Source organism: Otolemur garnettii, unplaced genomic scaffold (genome assembly GCF_000181295.1).
Source record: "Otolemur garnettii isolate 467f Iridium unplaced genomic scaffold, OtoGar3 scaffold00020, whole genome shotgun sequence".
In the NCBI taxonomy this organism is placed as follows: Eukaryota; Metazoa; Chordata; class Mammalia; order Primates; family Galagidae; genus Otolemur; species Otolemur garnettii.
The window spans coordinates 19,255,493-19,275,398 of record NW_003852415.1 but is presented as its reverse complement, the minus strand read 5'-3'; the positions used below and the strand labels follow the sequence as shown (position 1 = coordinate 19,275,398).

The following is a 19,906-nucleotide window of genomic DNA, read 5'->3' as shown; positions in this document are numbered from 1 at the left end:
GTTATATAATCCAACCTGTCAAATACCCCAAGAGTGGGAAAGGACAGCCAATCAGCCAGGGAAAAGGCGGAACAGACTAGGTAACATACAAAAGACAGTGTCTGCTCACTTCGGGAGGGGTACCCAGTCTGTCTCTTTGAAATATATTCTTGCTGTCTTTAGTTTCGTTCTGCAATAAATGTGTATACATGTTATTGCTTTATATTTATTATCACTCTGTCATCAACCAGGAATCAGTGCTCATTCTTCAGCACCAGGAGCCAAGAACCAAGGAACATTTGCATTCCAGCTGGACCCAACAGTGGCTTGAATTTAGATAAGGTTCCATTTTGCCCTTAGGGGAAGTTTAACAGTGTGGAGAAATGTAAGGTGAGCACTCAAAGCTATCTTTGGCTCCAACTAGATGGGTCAATTTCCCTTGTATTTTTTCTCACTTTTCCATGTTCTTTTTGTCTATTGCTCACAACTGTGTGCTCCATTGAAGAGAACTGTACCAGCTAGGAGGGAAAATACATTTTTAGGCAAAGGACTACTACAATATCTGCTACAATTTCCAAACCTTCAAGGATTGGAGTAGAGGAGACCCACGGGGTGAAGGGGAAAAAAAATGAAGAACAAATTGGAAAATCTATCCTTTCAAAGAGAAGTAAGGAGTGAGAAGTTATGGATCCAAAGTTGAAAGATTATTCCAAGGCACAAGGAAAACGAAGCCCCGATGTATGTGGCCAATGTGGCTTTAATTCCACCTGGATGCAGGTGGACTGGGCCTGAATTCCACACATGGGCTATGGCAGATGGGAATTTTATAGGGCCAGGAGGGCAGCAATTGGCAGGCATTCCTATTTCCTGGGAGGGACCAGAGTCTGACCCTTCCTGGGCAGGACAAGAATTTGATCTTTTCCTGGGCGGAGCAGGTCTATTTGGGCGGGTACACCTGATTCTATCAAGGAGGTGATGAATGATTGAGAGGAAGAAGTAAAACTGAGCAAAGTCCAGAGCAAAGCAAGGATGATATTCAATGAGATGAAGTGCTCAAACTTTGAGAAAAATCTGCCATTGACGGATGTGTAAAATAATAAAAGATCAAGAGATTGTTGAAAATACATTATAAAAGTTCAGATTTTTCTTGTTGTTTGAAGGTTAGAGGTTTGAGAACAGAAAAGTTTGTGACAGAAAATTGTGTTTCTCAATGAGTGAGTAGATACTGAAAATGCAAACAGAGTACTTTTAAATAAATTCCCAGAGGATAAATACAGGTCTGTCAGAGGACAGTGAGGTGTAACACTGGACTGTGAAGTCTAGCACAATAGCGACCAGGATCAGAATGCCTGGATTCCAGTCTTAGCTTGCCTACTAATTAAGGTTGCGTGTGTGCCCTGGGCAGAGGACTGAGTAGCTCTAAACCTGTTCCCTTAGCTGTGAAATTGCGATAATAACGCCTACCCCAACTACCTCAAAGGGTAGTTTTGGCGTTCAAATGAAACCATGTATTTAACAGTGTTTTTAAAACTGTAAAGTGCTCCATAAAATGTTATTGCATTGCTGAAGTTATTGCAAACTCCCAAACAAGGGGCAGCTAGGGAATAGCTATTTGGCTCTCCCGCGTGGCGACTATATGTTTTCAACCATCCTGTCCTTTGTTTACTGGGGAATCTTGTTGACGAAAACTTTTCAGCGTCCTTAAGTTTATTTTTAACCTGCTAAACAACTAGCAAAGTGGTGCTCTTAAAAGTACCAGGTAGACAAGTGCTTAAGATACACTGCCAAGCAGCAGCCACTGAAACGCCAAGACAGCCAGAAAAAAATTTTCCGCGGAAGCGCAGTTCCCTTTGAATGATGCATTGTGTATAATCACTCACGGGATACCGGACGCCGAATGGAAACACGAGTTGGTAGACTAGGTCGTCCGACGACGTACTTACTACAATTCCATACTGATATATTTAATAATGGATCACGTTACGCTAGAATAAGCAAGATGTTGAGACTAGCTGAAACTTCGAGGGAGGGACCCAACGCCCAGCAGCCAGCCGACAATCAAAAATAATACGCGCGCGCTCGGCTCCCACGGCTCCTACGAACGCACACCCCTCCACCTTCCGTGCGCCCAGCGCGCGCGCCGACGTTGGGCCACGTGACCTCGGGCGCGGCGGCGGCGGGGGCGGGCCGAGGCTTGGGCCGGCTCTGCAGCGCCGCGCAGGCGCCCCAGGGCCGCGCCGAGGTGAGCCCCTCCTGCTCCCTCTAGGAGTCAAAATGGCGGCGAGGGGGGACCTGAAGCAGTCCCGGAGCCTGAGCCACTGACAGGAGAGGAGAGGGCGGCGGCGACGGCAAGAGGAGGATGGCCGGGGGTGCCGGCGCCGGTGCGGACGGCGGTGCTGGAGGCAGCGGCGGCGGGGGCGACGGCAGCAGTCCCAGCGGCGGTAACAGCAGCAGCGGCGGGAGGAGCCTTCGGGGTGAGTGTCCCTCGGTGTCTCTGAGGCTGTGGAGCCGCGGCGCGGCGTGTCCCAGAGAAGAAGGGGCTGTACCTGGGCGGGTAGGCGCTGGGGCTTCGGCCTGGCCGCCTCAGGAGGCGCCGGGCGCGGGCGGGGACCGGGAGTCGTCTGTCTGGGGCTGAGGTGCGGCGGCGCCCGACTGGCCAGTCCCTGTGCACTCCAAGGGGCTGGCTGGGCAGCGCGCTTCGTCCCGAGGGTAGAGGCGCGAGGTGTAGGGTTCAGGGTGGGGAGAGCGGCCCGAGGTGGCCGCCGCGGCGGCCCAGCCGGCTTGGTGCTCGGGCTCCAGGCTCTGAGGGGCGGGACCGCAGCTCACAGGACGTGGAGAAGCCGCTCCCGATACTCGGACGCGTGTTTACCTGGGTCCGGGGTTGCGACCGCCCCGGGGTGGGCATGGGAGCGGCCGGGGAGGGAGGATTGGGAAAGGAACAGGCCTGTGGATGGCTGTTCCCCGGGGGAGAAGTTAGATTGTCCGGCTAAGTTCCTGTTTGGGGATAGAGCGATAAAACTGGAATTGAGCTTTGACAGGTTGGGGGAGACAATACCGAGTTTGATAAAGATGAGGAGGCTGTGCTTGTTGGAATATTGAATGGCAAAAGTGTACATTTTTCAGTGCCTTATCATTTGCGCAGCTGTTTACTAGCTTTACCCCCAGGGTGAGAACTTTCTAATCATTTTTTGAGAAACTCTGAAGAGTGTTAGTTTTGCTTTGAACTACAATAGCACCTCTTCACGTACCAGCACAGGTAATGAGTACATCGGAGTAGGGCTAATTTACGGTAGCAGTCATAGTTATCTTTACCAGAGCACTGTTTCCTCTGCTAAAACATCTTACTATAATGAAGAATTAAGAATTTTACAGAATTCCTTAGCTTTTCAACTAATAATCTTCAGTCTCTGAATAGCATCCATTTCTTTTAGATTGCCGAAATAAATTGCTTTCTTCCTGAAATGTGGAAAAAATATTTGAAATTGCCTTACAAAAATCGTCACTATTAACAGCCTCTGTGAATAAACTTCTCCTAGAATTTTGGAGTTAGAAAACGTTTAGATATCTAAAGGGCTGACTTGTTCTGGAGCTCGGAAACTAGACCCAAAGAAGTGAGTGACTTGTCATGGATCTTATGGCTGGTGAGGGATTATATCAAAAGGAGGAGCTCTTTTCTCTGTACTCCTGAGCTTTTTATTCTTCATCGATTGCGTTTTTTTCCACCACTGTTACCTGTCCCCTCCTAAAGTCTTTGTGCAGTAAAGTTGCAAGCAGAAATGAGAGCCTCTCAGATTCTGAAGCTACCTCAAGTAACTGATGAAGATTTTTTTTCCTAACTTGAATTTAGTAAGAACGGAGTGATATTGTATATGGAGTTTTCATAGGCCCTTAAAGTACATTTTGGCTCAATTATAGCACAACCCATTCTTGCATGAATTCTGTAAAACCCGTAGGTCAATCAATATTCTGTCCTACAAAATCTAGCTACTATATTGTTCTGTGCCCCAGTGCTAAACAAAGTTCTTTGTAAAATTTTAGGATTTAAAAGACCTGAGTTGTTTTCTGGATTATACTGCTTGGTTTCTGTGTATCTTCTTGTTGATTCACAGTAATTTTATTTATTTATTTTGAAATTCACTTTATTTTTTTTTTTTTATTGTTGGGGATTCATTGAGGGTACAAAGAACCAGATTACATTGATTGCATTTGTTAGGTAAGTCCCCCTTATATTTGTGTTTCACCTCCCAAAGGTATATCACACATTGTGTGAAACCACTTAAACAATACAGATTCATAGCAGTTTTATTTGTAGTATGTCATAAGTTAACCTTAAGAAGTGCAATAATGACAAAATGATTATGATTTCATAGTTACTGAAATTCACACATCCAAAATTACACAGGTGATTATTGAAGATCGATTTTGTGTTTTGCATTATGTTAATGCTATGGAAAGAAAAGAAATATGCAGACTTTGCTTTCAGGTTCTCATTGGAAAGATCAGTGTACCTACATGAGTCTAGAAGATAATCTAGTGAGTTTTGCTAATACAAAGGATACTGTAGTGTTCAAGGTAGAGAGGGATGAGTTAGGCCTCAGGAGTCTAGAGAACCTGAAACACACAGGACTTGAGCTGACCTGTGAGAGTTTAGATTTACAGAGATGTTGAGCAGTTACTTTATGAGGGAAAAGAAGAGTATAAAGTAAAGATCAGCAAGGGTAATAGAGGGAAAGTAGGATGAGTTGACAACTCAGTTTCCCTGGAGAATGTTTTCCCTAGGAAACATGAGTCTTTTGGAAAATACCTTTCTGTAGAAGAGTTTGAGTGCTGAATTGAGATTTGGAATTTTTTTTTTAAGTACCCTTTTCTTTTTAATACCCATTTTGCCATGAATTCATAGGAAAAAGGTTCCAGCAACTCAGGGAGGGGCCTTTTCACTGAATGTGACAAAGCTTGCTATGCCTATTATGCCATGAATTCATGGGGAATAGGTTCTAGTACTTTATGCTTTTGTTCAACTGGTTCTCTTGGTTTTCCTGTGCACTATGCTGTACACCTGTTAATGCCATGAATTCATGGGGAATAGGTTCTAGTACTTTATGCTTTTGTTCAACTGGTTCTCTTGGTTTTCCTGTGTGCTATGCTGTACACCTATTATATCGTGAATTCATAGAGAATGGTTCTAGTCCTTTTCCCATAAAAAAGGTTCAGGCGCCTTCCTGTTGGTTCTCATAAAGTGTGCTTCTCTGAGTGGAGCAGGCTGGTGTTTCAGCTGAACCCAGGTACCATTCTCTTTGGTTTCCTTTTTCTGATTATTTTCCTTTACTCATTAAAAGGAAGTTATCTCTACCCTTTGAGTGCTTAATGTGCTCAATACAAAATTATGTACCAAGGGGAACAAAGTGAGACTCTGTTTCAAAAAAATATAGATAGATATGGATATGAACATTAATCCTCTTGGCAAGAATCTTGCCCTTGTTCTTTTACAACAATGCCAACAGCATGCTGGGTAACATTGTAGACTCTTCCAGTTTTGCCATAGTAGTAACATTTGAGAGGCATGACTTTTTGAACAGTACCCATTCCTTTGATGTCTGCAATATCACCTTTCTTGTAGATTCACATATATGTGGCCGAAAGAACTCCATATCTTCTAAAAGGTCTAGAGAACATGTATCTGATGCCTCTTCGCTTTCCCTTTGTGTTTGTCATTCTGGTAAATTACATCTGTGGCCAAAAGACAGATTTGTCTTTGTATCATCTTATGCATCATACAGGGAGCCTTTGAAAGTTTGGAAGCCATGAATTAATGTGATAAAACAGAAAAGTGAACCTGTCAGTGATCTACAGGTTAAGTTAGAATAAGAAGAAAATGGAATGAATCAGAGAAGACAGTAGGTGTTACAGAGTATGAAAAGAACAGAGTTAGTAGGAGGAATTACATAGCAGGTATATCTGTGTATGTGCTTATTGTGTTAAAATATACATAAAATAAAATTTATCATCTTAACCATTTTTAAGTGTATAATTCTGTGGCATTAAGTACATTTACATTGTGCAATCATCTCCACCATCTGTCTGCAGAATTCTTTCACTTTTCTGAACTGAAACTCTATGTCTGTAAACACTAATTCCCCATTTACCCTTACCCAAAAGTCCTTTACAAGCACCATTTTATTGTCTGTCTCTATGAATTTCACTACCTTAGGTATCATGCATGAGTGGAGTCATAGAGTATCTGTCCTTTTGTGTATGGCTTATTTCACTTAGCATAATGTCTTGAAGGTCCATCCATGTTGTAGCATTTCTCAGAATTTCCTCTCTTTTTAAGGCTGAGTAAGATTCCATTATATGTATACACCACATTTTGTTTATCCTTTCATCCACTGATGAACACTTCAGTTACTTCCACCTATTGACTATTGTGAATAATGCTGCTGTGAATATGGTTATGAAAATTTTCTGTTCAAGTGCCTGCTTTCATTTCTTTTGGGTATATACCTGGAAATTTTTATATTCTTACCAGCAGTGCATGAGGTTTCATTTTCTTTATATCCTTACTAACACTTTCTGGTTTTTTGATAATAGTCCTGCACAATATCTCATTGTGGTTTTATTTGTATTTTCCTAATAATTTGTGATGTTGAACAGTTTTTTATATGCTTATTGCCTTTTGTATATTTTCTTTGGACAGAGATCTATTTAAGTTCTTTCCCTATTTTTTTTTTTTTTTTTTTTAGACAGAGCCTCAAGCTGTCCCCCTGGGTTGAGTGCCATGGCATTACAGCTCACAGCAACCTCCACCTCCTGGGCTCAAGCGAGTCTCCTGCCTCCGCCTCCCAAGTAGCTGGGACCACAGGCGCCCACCACAACGCCCGGCTATTTTTTGGTTGCAGCCGTCATTGTTGTTTTGGCGGGTCCAGGCTGGGGATTCGAACCCGCCACCTTAGGTGTACGTGGCTGGCGCCTTAGCCGGTTGAGCTATAGGTGCCGAGCCTCTTTCCCTATTTTTAAAGTCAGGTTGGTTTTTTATTGTTGAATTCTGGGAGTTCTTTATATATGGGGTGGGGTGGCCATAAAGTTTGTGTGCAATTTAAAATAACAGTCTGTGTTCATGTATACTGAATACCAATCCCTTATCAGACATATGATTTGCAAATGTTTTCTTTCTTTCTGTGGATTGCCTTTTCACCATGGTAGTAGTGTCCTCTGATACACAAAAGTTGTTAATTTTGATGAACTCTAACTTACCTAGTTTTTTTTTTATTGCTTGTGCTTTGGCACATATCCAAGAGATCATAGCCAAATCCTATGTCATGAAGCTTTTTCCATTTTCCTTTAAGAGTTACATAATTGGAGCTATATTTAGGTCTTTATGTGTAGATATCCAGTTTTCCCAGCACCATTTGTTGAGGAGACTGTCCTTTTCCCATAGAATGCCCTTCATGCCTTTAATCTTTGTTGTTTAATGATTTTTGATCAAATGGGTATATCCTAGTAGAATTGCAGGATCACATGGCAAGTCTACTTTTAGTTCCTTGAGTATTCTCCAAACTTCTTTCCAAAAAAGGATGTATTTGCTTGCATTCCCACCAACAGTGTAGAAGTATTCCCTTCTCTCCACATCCATGCCAGCATCTGAAGTTTTGGGGTTTTGTGGTGTGGGCTAATCTAATGTGGAGTTAGAATATATCTCAAAGTAGTTTTGATTTGCATTTCTCTGATGATTAAAGGTGATGAGCATTTTTTTTCATGTGTTTATAGTCCATGCACCTATCTTCAGAGAAGCTTCTGTTCAAGTATCTTTCCCACAAAGAAATGGGATTATTTGTTCTTTTGTTATTGATTAGTTTGAGTTCTCTATGGATTCTAGTTACCAGACCTTTGTCGGAAGTATAAACGGCAAATACCTTCTGCCATTCTGAAGGCTGTCTCCTTGCTTTACTTACTGTGCTCTTGGCCATGCAGAAGCTTTTTAGTTTGATCAGATCCCAGTAATATGTTTTTGGTGTTGCTTCAATTGGCCGGGGGGTTCTTCCTCATAAAAAATTTTCCAAGGCCAATTTCTTCAAGAGTTTTCCCTGTACTCTTTTCTAGTATTTTTATAGTTTCTTGTCTTAAGTTTAAGTTTTCTATCCAGTGAGTTAAGTTTAAGTCTCCTATCAATTTTTGTTAATGGTGAAAGGTGAGGGTCCAGTTTCAGTCTTCTACAGGTTGCCAGCCAGTTCACCCAGCACCATTTGTTCAGTAGGGAATCTTTCCACCAATAAATGCTTTTTTTGTTTGTTTGTTTTTTTGAGACAGAGTCTTACCATGTTGCCCTTTAGAGTGCTGTCACAGCTCACAGCAACCTCAAACTATTAGGCTTGAGCGATTCTCTTGCCCCAGCCTCTCCAGTAGTTGGGACTACAGGCACCTGCCACAATGCCCAGCAATGTTTTTGTTGTTCTTGTTGCAGTTGTCATTGTTGTTTAGTAGGCCTGGGCTGGGTTTGAACGTATCAGCCTTGGTGTATGTAGCTGGTGCCATAACTACTGAACTATGGCACCTAGCCCAGTGAATACTTTTGATAGGCTTATCAAAGATCAGATGACGACAAGTGGCTGGGTTCATCTCTTCGTTTTCTGTTCTGTTTCATATATCTACTTCTCTATTTTTGTGCCAGTAACATGCTGGGTTTTTTTTTTTTTTTTTTGAGACAGTCTTACTGTGTCACCTTCAGTATAGTGCTGTGGCATCACAGCTTACAGCAACCTCAGACTCCTAGGCTTAAGCAATTCTCTTGCCTCAGCCTCCCAAGTAGTTGGGACTACAGGTGCCTGCCACAACACCTGGATATTTTTTTTTCTTGCAGTTGTCATCGTTGTTCATCTGACCTGGGCTGGTTTTGAACCTGCCACCCTCGGTGTATATGGTTGGCACTGTAACCACTGTGCTATGGGTGCTGAGCCTACCATGTTGTTTTGATCACTATAGATTTAGAGTATAGCCTGAAGTCTGGTAATGTGATATCTCCTGATTTGTTTTTATTTCTGAGTAATGTATTGGCTATTTGAGGTTTTTTCTGATTCCACACAAAACAAAGTACTGTTTTTTTTCAAGCTCTTTAAAGTATGACAGTGGTGCTTTAATAGGGATTGCATTAAATCTATAGATTGCTTTGGGTAGTATGGACATTTTAATAATGTTGATTCTTCTCAGCCATGAGTGAATATGGTATATTTTTCAATTTGTTAACATCTTCTGCTGTTTTTTTTCTCAGAGTTTCATAATTCTTCTTATGAAGACCTTTCACATCCTTTGTTAGGTAAATTCCCAGATAGTTCTTCTTCTTTGGCGTTACTGTAAAAGGAATAGAGTCCTTAACTATATTTTCAGCTTGACTGTTGTTGGTATATATACAAGCTACTGATTTGTAAGTATTGATTTTATATCCTGAGATGGTGCTATATTTCTTGATTACTTCTAAGAAGAGTTTTGTAGTTGAGTCCTAAGAGTTTTGTAGTTGAGTCCCTGGGATTTTCCAGGTATAAGATCATGTTCATCCACGAAAGGTGACAGTTTGATCTCTTCCTACCCCATCTGGATACCCTTGATCGCCTTCTCTTGCCTGATTGTGATGGCTAAGACTTCCATTACTATGTTGAATAGTGGTGGAGATAATGGGCATCCTTGCCTAGTTCCAGATCTGAGTGGAAATGTTTTCAATTTTACTCTATTTAGTATGATATTGGCTGTGGGTTTGCTGTAGATGGCCTCTATCAGTTTAAGAAATGTCCCATCTCAGCATATTTTCTTAAGTATTTTGATCATGAAAGGATGCTAGATATTATCAAACGCTTTTTCTGCATCAATGGAGAGAATCATGTGGTCTTTGTTTTTTATTTTATTTATATGATGTATCATATTTATAGATTTATGTATGTTGAACCAATCTTGTTACCCTGGGATAAAACCAACTTGCTCATGGTGTATACTTCTTTTGATGTGTTGTTGACTTATGTTTGCTAGGATCTTATTGAATATTTTTGCATCGATATTCATTAATGATATTCATCTATAATTTTCTTTCTTTGTTGGATCCTTTCCTGTTTTAAGGATAAGGGTGATATTTGTTTCATAGAATGTGTTGGGAAGTATTCCTTCTATAGGTACTAGTTCCTCTTTAAAGGTTTGGTAGAATTCTGATGTGAAGCCATCTGGTCCCAGACTTTTCTTTTTTGGGAGATTTCGTATAGTTGATGCTATTTCAGTGCTTGATATAGGTCTATTCAAAATTTCTACATCTTTCTGGTTGAGTCTCGGAAGTTGGCGTGCTTCCAGGTATTGGTCCATTTCCTTCAGATTTTCATATTTCTGAGAATAGAGCTTTTTGTAGTAATCATTGAGGATTTTTTTGAATTTCTGAAGTGTTTGTTGTTATTTCTCCTTTATCGTTTCCGATAGATGATATTAGAGATTTTACTTTTCTGTTTCTGGTTAGGTTAGCCAAAGGTCTATCTATTTTACTTAGCTTTTCAAAAAACCAATTTTTTGATTCATTGATCTGTTGTATAATTCTTTTATTTTCAATTTCATTTAATTCTCTAATTTTGGTTATTTCTTTTCTTCTGCTGGGTTTGGGGTTAGAATGTTCTTCCTTTCCAGTTGCTTGAGATGACCCATTAAATTGTTAACTTTCTCTCTGTTTTCTTGATGAAGGCTTCCGATACTATGAATTTCCCTCTTAGGACTGCCTTTACAGTATCCCACAGGTTTTGATAATTTGTGTCTTCATTGTCATTTTGTTCTAAAAATTTTGTGATTTCCTTCTTAATCTCATCTTTAATCCAGCTATCATTCAGTTTCCATGGCTTAGTTTGAGTATAAAGATTCTTTTTTTTTTTTTAATAATTTTATTTATTAATTTTTTACTTTTTTTTTTGAGACAGAGCCTCAAGCTGTCCCCCTGGGTAGAGTGCCGTGGCATTACAGCTCACAGCAACCTCCAACTCCTGGGCTCAAGCGAGTCTCTTGCCTCTGCCTCCCAAGTAGCTGGGACCACAGGCGCCCGCCACAACACCCGGCTATTTTTTGGTTGCAGCCGTCATTGTTGTTTTGGCAGGTCCGGGCTGGGGATTCGAACCCGCCACCTTAGGTGTACGTGGCTGGCGCCTTAGCCGGTTGAGCTATAGGTGCCAAGCCGAGTATAAAGATTCTTCTTGCTGTTGAGTTCAACTTTGATTCCATGTTGGTCCGAGAAGATACAAGAAATGATTTCTGTTCTTTTAAATTTGCAGAGGTTAGACTTGTGTCCTAAGATATAATCTGTTTTGGAGGATGATCTGTGGACTCATGAGAAGAATTCAGTTTGTTAGGATGAAATGTTCTGTAGATGTCTGTTAAGTCCATTTATTCTAGGGTCAAGTTTAAGTCCGTTATTTCTTTGTTTAGTTTCTTCTTGGGGGATCTATCCAGAACTGCCAAAGGGATGTTAAAATCTCCAACTATTATAGTGCTGGAAGATATCAAATTGTTCATATGTGTTAGCGTTTGCTTTATAAATTGAGGAGCATTCTAGTGAGGTGCATAAATGTTAAATATCAAAATCTCTTTGTGTTTAATGTTTTCTTGACAACTATAGAGTCCATCCTTATCTTTGTTGGTTTAAAACTTACTGTATCTGCAAATAGAATTGTAACCCCTGCTTTTTTCTGATTTCCATTTGCCTGTTTTATAGATGTCTATTCCCTTCATCCTGAGTCCTTTTTTATCCTTTAAGATGAGACTTTTGTATGCAACAAATATCTGGCCTGAGTTTTTGTATCCAGTCAGCCACCTTGTGCCTCTTTAGAGAACAATTTATGTCATTGACATTAATTGAGAGGATATATAGGCATGGTAATGTTTTAGGTATTATGTTTTTCAAAGGTTCTGTGGGTATTTTTAATCTGTTCATCACTGTGGGAGTTAGATTTTGTTTAATAATTTCTGGGTGAGTTTACTTTGGGGGTAGACCATTGTGCTGGTCCTTATGGAAAATGAGTCTGAGAATATCCTCAGAGCTGGTTTAGTTATGGTAGATTTCCTCAACATGTGTATGTCCCTGAAGTATTTGATTTCTCTATCACAAGTGAAACTCAGTTTAGCTGGATACAGGGTCCTGGGCTGAAAGTTATTTTGTTTTAGGAGATTGAAGGTTGATGACCATCCACTTCTGGCTTGAAAGTTTTCAGCTGAGAGATCTGAGGTCATTCTAATATTTCTCCCTTTGTAGGTAATGCTTTTTTTACATCTGGCTCTTGCAGAATTTTCTCTTCATATTAACTTTGGCAAAGTTGGGCAAAGTTAATTACAATGTGTCTAGGAGATGCTTTATTTGGATTGAGTCCTGCTGGAGTTATGAAACTGTCTACTATCCGAATTTCTGTATCTCTTGCTATGCTTGGGAAATTCTCCTCCATAATATTTTGAAGTAGAGCATCTTTGCCTTTAGGACTATCCTCTACTTCAGGAATTCCTATAAGACAAATGTTTGCTGTTTTGGAGTAGTCCCATAACTCTCCCAGGGAATGATCAGTTTTTGCTCTCCACTTCTCTGCCTCTTGGAGCATTCAAAAGCTTTGTCTTCAACTTCAGAGATTCTTTGTTCTGTGTGCTCAACTCTGTTGCTGAGGAATTCTGCTGTACTACAAAGTGCCTTGAATAACTTACTCATTTCCTTGAGTTCTGCTATTTCTTTTCTCATTATGTCCATAATCCTTGGTAATTTTGTCTTTGAATTCTCTGATTTCTTGAGAAAACTTTTGAACTACTCTTAGTATTTCTCATTCTAACTTTTTCTCCATTCTATTCATTTTATTTGCCATCCATATTCCGAATTTTATTTCTACCATTTCAGCCATTTGTCTATAATGACATCTTCTCTTTTATCACCTTTGTCATACCTTGGGGGAGTTGATCTACTCTGATGATTCATATTGCCAGAGTTCTTCTGCTGGTTCTTCCCCATGAGTATTTTCTGCAGTTTGGCTATTAAAAGTGGTACGGCAAGATTGGATTGGGGACCCCCAGGAAGTAGAGTTAATCCACCCTTAATGAATAAGCTGCTTGTGACTGTGGGTTTTCCCTTACAGCCTTACAGAGTCCCTTTCAGAGCTGTAGCTGAAGACTCTGAGACCTGCTTAGTAAGAGGGTGCAAGCTGGCTCTGTACTGAATTCACCCACCTCTACCCAATACTAAGGAGTCAAGGTATTAGGCTGGAATCTCATCTCATCTGGGGAGAGATACAAGCAACTGCAGTGCATTCTCTCCCCACTCCTCAGCAGCTGGTAAAAGAAATTCAGTCTTTTCCCACTTGTTTGAAACAACTGCTGCTCAACCTTGGAGGGACCCAGTGGACACTCCAGGTCTAGAGTTCTAGACAGATTGACCCAGACAGTAGGGAGAGATCAAAGAATCCCCAATTACCTGACAGTAGAAATCCACAGACAGTTCCAACCAGCATACACAAGAGGATGGAGCCTGGTCCTCTCCATTAGACCACCAATTCAGGAAAGATCGCTGGCCATAGTCAGGACTAAGGCACTAGCACCTCCACCCTAGTAAGCCTAATCTGTGCATCAGTTCATTTGCCCTTGAAAGTTTGAACCAGGCATTAGTGGCTCCATCCTTATAAGTCCAAACTAGGCATCAGTGCCCCCTCCAAAGAAGGATGGAACTGGGCATCAGAAGTCTTAACGGGGGTCAGCACCCCTGCCTGTGGTAGTCCTCACCTAGAGTCTGTGACTCCATCCTTTAAAGTCTGAACCGGGTCAGTGTCGCCACCCACAGTGCATGTTTCTCCCAAACGTCCCTCTCTTCCCATGCCATGCTGCTGCCACCTCCACTCAAGTCACTGTGATGCTATCAATACAATGCCCATGCCTCCTAGGGAACAGCCACATGCTCTGGTCTCTGCAGGGAGTAGACCTTCAGACCACCAGGCAATGGGGGAAGGGTGAACTGAGAGTTCAGAATTTCAGAGAGAGTATTTGTTCAGTTTAATTCTGGGCAGGATGGTGCCTAGGCTTATAGGTGGGATCAAGAGAAGGCCCAGTATTTAGCAGCTCTCATCCATTGGGTAAAATGCTTGTGGCTCACTGGGTAGGGTGCTGGCCCCATATACCGAGAGTGGTGGGTTCATGGCCAAACTGCAACAAAAATATAGCCGGACATTGTGGTGGGTGCCTATAATCTCAGCTACTCGGGAGGCTGAGGCAAGAGAATCACCTAAGCCCAGGAGTTGGAGATTGCTGTGAGCTGTGATGCCACAGCACTCTACTGAGGACAACAAAGTGAGACTCTGTCTCCTAAAAAAAAAAATAAGAGAGTTCTTTTGTCCCCTGCTCACTTGCAGAGAGCCTTCAGCAAGACTCCCACTTGGGGAGGGGTTTGTCATCCTTGTGGCGATGGGCTTTGTGCCTGGAATTTGTTCACTAGGATTCTCTTTCTTGGAGTCACAGGTTGCCACAGCCAAGATGATGTGTACTTGTCTATCTTCTTCCTATCTCAGCTTCCCTCCTTCAGTTTCAGAGGCCAAATCTGTCCAGAATCTCTCCTGGTCAGGAGCCTCTGGAGAAAGTTGCCTCTAGTCGGTCGTCTTCCTTCCCCCTCCCCCATTTTAGTTTTAAATGTAAGTCTTTTTTCTCCTTTGTTAAGGTTATTCCTAAGTATTTAATCCTTTTTGACGGTATTATAGATAGGTTCTTTTCTTAGATTCTCTTCTGGATTTTCCATTGTTAGTGTATGAGAATGCAGCTCATTTTTGTGTATTTTGTGCCTGGCAACTTTGCTGAATTTGTTTTTTAGTTCTAACAGTTATTTTATTCATTTATTTTTTGAGACAGAGTCTCACTTTGTCACCCTCAGTAGAGTGCTGTGGCATCCCAGCTTACAGCAACCTCCAGCTCTTGGGCTTAAGCGATTCTCTTGTCTCAGCCTCCTGAGTAGCTAGGACTACAGGCACCTGCTACAATGCCTGGCTATTTTTCTGTTGCAGTAGCTACTGCTGTTTTAGCTCTCCGGGGTCAGATTCAAACCTGCCATACTCAGTATATGGGGCCGGCACCCTACCCACTGAGCCACAGGCACTGCCCACTCTAACAGTTATTTTGTGGAATCTTTAGAGTTTTCTATATAAAAGATCCTGTCATCTGCAAACAAAGTTAATTTATTACTTCTTATTCAATTTGGATGCCTTTTATTTCTTTTACTTGCCCGAATTCTCATTTAGGACTTCTAGTACTATGTTGACTGAAAGTGGCACAATGAGCATCCTTGTTTTGTTCCTGATCTTAGAACAAAGTTTTGTCTTTTTTTTTTTTTTTTTTGCTTTTTTGAGACAGAGTCTTGCTCTGTTGCCCTGAGAAGAGTGCATTATCTATTTATAGTTTTAATGATTTTAAAGCAAGTCACTTAGCCTGTCTGAAGCTCAAGTTCCTCATCTATTAAAAATATCTTATTGAGCAGTTTTTCCACACATTACATATACTTTTTTATTTCAGATTAATATGAGGGTAAACAATTAGGTTACAATGTTTGCATTTGTTAGGTAAAGTCCCTGTTGTAGTTGTACCCAGGAGGTGTGCCATATACCCTTACATTTTGCCCATTAGGTGGGAGCACACTGATCCTCCTCCCTTCTGCCTCCCCCCAAGTTGAATTGAATTGAGTTTTTCTTTGGGGTGGGCATGTATTAGTTTGTCTTCTGGCTTCATATTAGTATTGGATACTTTTCTATTCTTGTGATACTTTACTAATAAGAATGTATTTCATGGGCAGTGCCTGTGGCTCAAGGGGTAGGGCACTGGCCCCATATACCAGAGGTGGTGGGTTCAAACCCAGCCCTGGCCAAAAACTGCAAAAAAAAAAAAAAAAGTTTCAGCGCCATCCACGTTAATACAAAGGATGTAAAATTTCCATCTTTGTATGGCTGAATAGTTCACCATGGTATACATAAACCACAGTTTATTACTTTATTCATGGGTTGGTGGGCACTTAGGTTGTTTCCACATCTTGGTGATTGTAAATTTAGCTGCAGTAAACATTCTAGTGCAAATGTCTTTATGGTAAAATGATTTTTTTTCCTTCTGAATAACCTCATAATGGGATTGTGGGATCAAATAGAAGGTCTATTTTAAGTTTTTTTGAAGATTCTCCATACTTCTTTCCAAAGAGGCTATATTAGTTGACAGTTTCACCAGCAGTGTGAAAATGTTGCCTTCCCTCCACATCCATGCCAGCATCTGCAGCTTTGAGATTTTGTAATGTGGGATATTCTCGCTGTGGTTAGGTGCTACCCCAAGGTGGTTTTGATTTGAATTTCTCTGATGATTAGAGGCGATGAGCATTTTTTTCTTTTTCTTTTTTTTTTAAATTTATTTATTTTTGAGACAGTTTCACTTTTTCACCCTCGGTAGAGTGCTATGGCATCACAGCTCACAGCAACCTCCAGTTCTTGGGTTTAGGTGATTCTCTTGCCTCAGCCTCCCAAGTAGCTGGGGACTAGAGGCGCTCACCACAACACTCGGCTATTTTTTGTTGTAGTTTGGCTGGGGCCAGTTTTGAACCAGCCACCCTCTGTATATGGGGCTGGTGCCCTACTCACTGAGCTACAGGCACCGCCTGAGCATTTTTTCATATATTTGTTGGTCATTCGTCTGTCTTCAGAGAATATTCTATTCATATCTCTTGCCTAATAGTAGAGGGGACTGTTTGCCCTTTTTTTGTTAATTAATTAGAGTTCTCTATAGATTCTAGTTATCAACTCTTCATCAAATTTGTTAACATGCAAATATGTTTTTCCGTTCTGAAGGCTGTGTGTTAGCTTTAATTGTTTTGTCCTAATCTGAGCAGAAGCTTTTTTTTTTGGCCAGGGCCAGTTCAAACCCACCATCTCCAGGATATAGGGACAGCGCCCTACTCCTTTGAGCCACAGGCGCCCCCCCCCCTAGCAGAAGCTTTTTAGGTTAATTAAGTCCATTTGATGATTCTTCTTGTTGTGATTGCCAATTAAGTCTTCTTTATAAAATCTTTCCCTGGCCAATATCATCAAGAGTTCCCCCTCTCCCCCCAGTTTCTTGTAGGATTTTTTTGTTTGTTTCATATATTAGATTTAAATTTTTTATTTGTCTTGAGTCAGTTTTTCTAAATGGTAAAAGATGCGGGTTATGTTTTGGTTTTTTACATTGTATGCACTGTTCTATTCCATCCTTTCCAACTCTATTGCCACTGCCTTATTAGTCTGGATTAATTAAAGAATAACATACCTGTTAAGTCTCTGACACTTATTCTGCAACTCTCTCTTTCTCTCTTATCTTTGGCTACTCTCTGTTACCATTACATTGTGTTCCTAAAGAATAACCAGTTGAAGTGCATTACTTCCTTACTTTAAAAACCTATGTTAACTTGTCATTGTCTATAAAAATTGAAACTCACAAGAGTTTGTAGACTGTGTACATGCTTAGGTTTCTTTACCATCGCTCCAGCCATACAGAATGGTTTCTTATTCCCTGTGCTTCTGTTTTTCATGAGTTTATCCCAGTGTTTGGAGTTTTCCTTTATTCTTTGTCAACTCTCTTAGCTAACCGTCTAGTATCTACTTTCCTGCTCTTTCCTAACAGAAATCTGCTTTTGTTCATGTATCCTAGAGATTTGGAAAAGGTAATTTATGACCAATTCCAGGGATAGATTTTGATTATTCCAAACTGTAAATTGTTATTTGTACCAGATTTGAAGGGAAGGAGACATTCTATTTCTGGGGGAGAGAATTCTTTCCTCTCTTGAATATAAACAAAGGAACCAACTGTTTTGTGATCACAAGGGATGAAGCACTTCCTGAAGATGCCAGAGCAGAGAGGCGAGGTAGAAACAATTTGAGTCCTTGATAACATCATTTAGTTATATAGTGTACATATTGTACCACCAGACTTCTGACAGATAAATTTCTTACTATTTAAGCCAATTCTGTGGAGTTATTTGCTATAAAAAAAAAATCTGTTTTAATACCGTCCTCTTTATTCTTCAAGATCCAGTGTTATGTTACCTTTACCAATAGTCTTACATTCTCCTGGAACTTTACACCTCTCTTGTAGCTCAATGTGTAACATTGTAATATAATCACTTATATGTCTGAATTCTCTACCTGACTGTGTGGCTTGAAACAAAGTGTATAGGATGTAACACAATGTCTGGTCCATAATGTTTGTTCAGAAAGCAAGTTGTTAGGATGAAATAATAATATGAAAAAGCACCTTGTAAGCAATTTTTAAAGAAACATGAGATATGTTGTTGTCTTTGACATGAAAATATGAAAACTAATTAGATCAGACATTGTTCTTTCCTTCTTCACTGTATATAGAATTACTTCTATTTCCTCAGTGAATCAGGTTATGTTCTATCCTTGGACCTTCATATTGTTCCCCCTTAGAGCATTATTTTGACATTCTTCCCATTGCTTTCTTCAAGAAAAGGGAAAAGTTCACACTTTCTCTCGCCAGTCTTACATATCATCTCAGATGTCACTTTGTCAGCAGTCCTATAAGGTAGACTTTTATTTTATTTTTTCTTTACGACAAAGTCTCAAGCTGTCACCCTGGGTAGAGTGCCATGGTGTCACAGCCTTAAATTCTTGGGCTTAAGCAATTCTCTTGCCTCAGCTTTCCAAGTAGCTGGGACTACAGATGCCTGCTATATTGCCTGGCTATTTTTTTTTTCTTGTTACAGTTGTTACGGGCCGGGTTCGAACCTGCCAGCCTCTGTGTATGTGGCTGACACCCTACTCACTGTGCTGCAGGCACCACCCTAGACATTTTTATTTTTATCAAACACAGAGAAAATAACTTGTAGAAGATCATATAGTTTAGAAATGGCAGACTTGGATCTAAACCCAAGCACCTTGGCTCAAGTTCTTCATCTGTATTCATTCATCTCCGTTTCCTCTACTTTGTAATCACTTATTTACTATTTGCCCCCACTGAATTTTTAAGCACCTTTGGAGGAAAAATTATGACTGTCCACTGTTCTATCTACCATGTATTTAGCACATAGTAGGTGCTCAGAAAATATTTAAATGAACTTGTTAGAGAGCAGAGTGATTTTCTTTTTCTTTTCTTTCTTTTTTTTTTTTTTTTTTGAGACAGAGCCTCAAGCTGTCCCCCTGGGTAGAGTGCTGTGGCATCACAGCTCACAGCAGCCTCCAACTCCTGAGCTCAAGCAATTCTCCTGCTTCAGCCTCCCTAGTAGCTGGGATCACAGGCGCCTGCCACAACGCCTGGCTATTTTTTGGTTACAGCCGTCATTGTTGTTTGGTGGGCCTGGGCTGGATTCAAACCCACCAGCTTAGCTGCTTGAGCCACAGGTGCCTAGCCATAGAGTGTTTTTCTTAAATTCTGCTCAGTACTTTTCACATAGTACATCCTTGTAAGCAGGATATATAACAACCTGAAGCCTGGTATATTAACTCTTTGGTGCATGGCATCTTTTGATTTTTTTTTGTCCTATTCAAAATTTAAATTTTCACTTTGTATTACTTTCTTTTCCTTTTTAAAAAATATATTATTATTTTCGGCTTTGCACCCATAGCACAGTGGTTACAGCGCCAGCCACATACACTGAGGGTAGCAGGTTCAAACCCGGTCCAGGCCAGCTAAGCAAAATGACAACTGTAACAAAAAATAGCCAGGTGTTGTGACGGGCACCTATAGTTCCAGCTACTTGGGAGGCTGAGTCAGGAGAATTGCTTAAGCCCAAGAGTTAGAGGTTGCTGTGAGCTGTGATGCCATAGCACTCTACCGAGGGTGACATAATGAGACTGTATCCAAAATATATATATATGTATAATGTATTATTATTTTCTTTCAAAATGTATCCACGTTAGCTGGGTGTGATAGTATGCACCTATATTCC

The 19,906-nt window shown here is 40.8% G+C and overlaps 1 protein-coding gene across 1 annotated transcript in view; it reads left to right on the top strand.

The window, feature by feature from the left end:
* The first annotated feature begins 2,175 nt into the window (after window positions 1-2,175).
* BTBD7 (BTB domain containing 7) overlaps window positions 2,176-19,906 on the top strand; it is a 118,141-nt gene continuing 100,410 nt past the window's right edge. The window contains exon 1 of the mRNA XM_012803418.2: window positions 2,176-2,453. The gene's annotated coding sequence lies outside the window, so the exon portion shown is untranslated. The remainder of the gene's footprint in view (window positions 2,454-19,906) is intronic.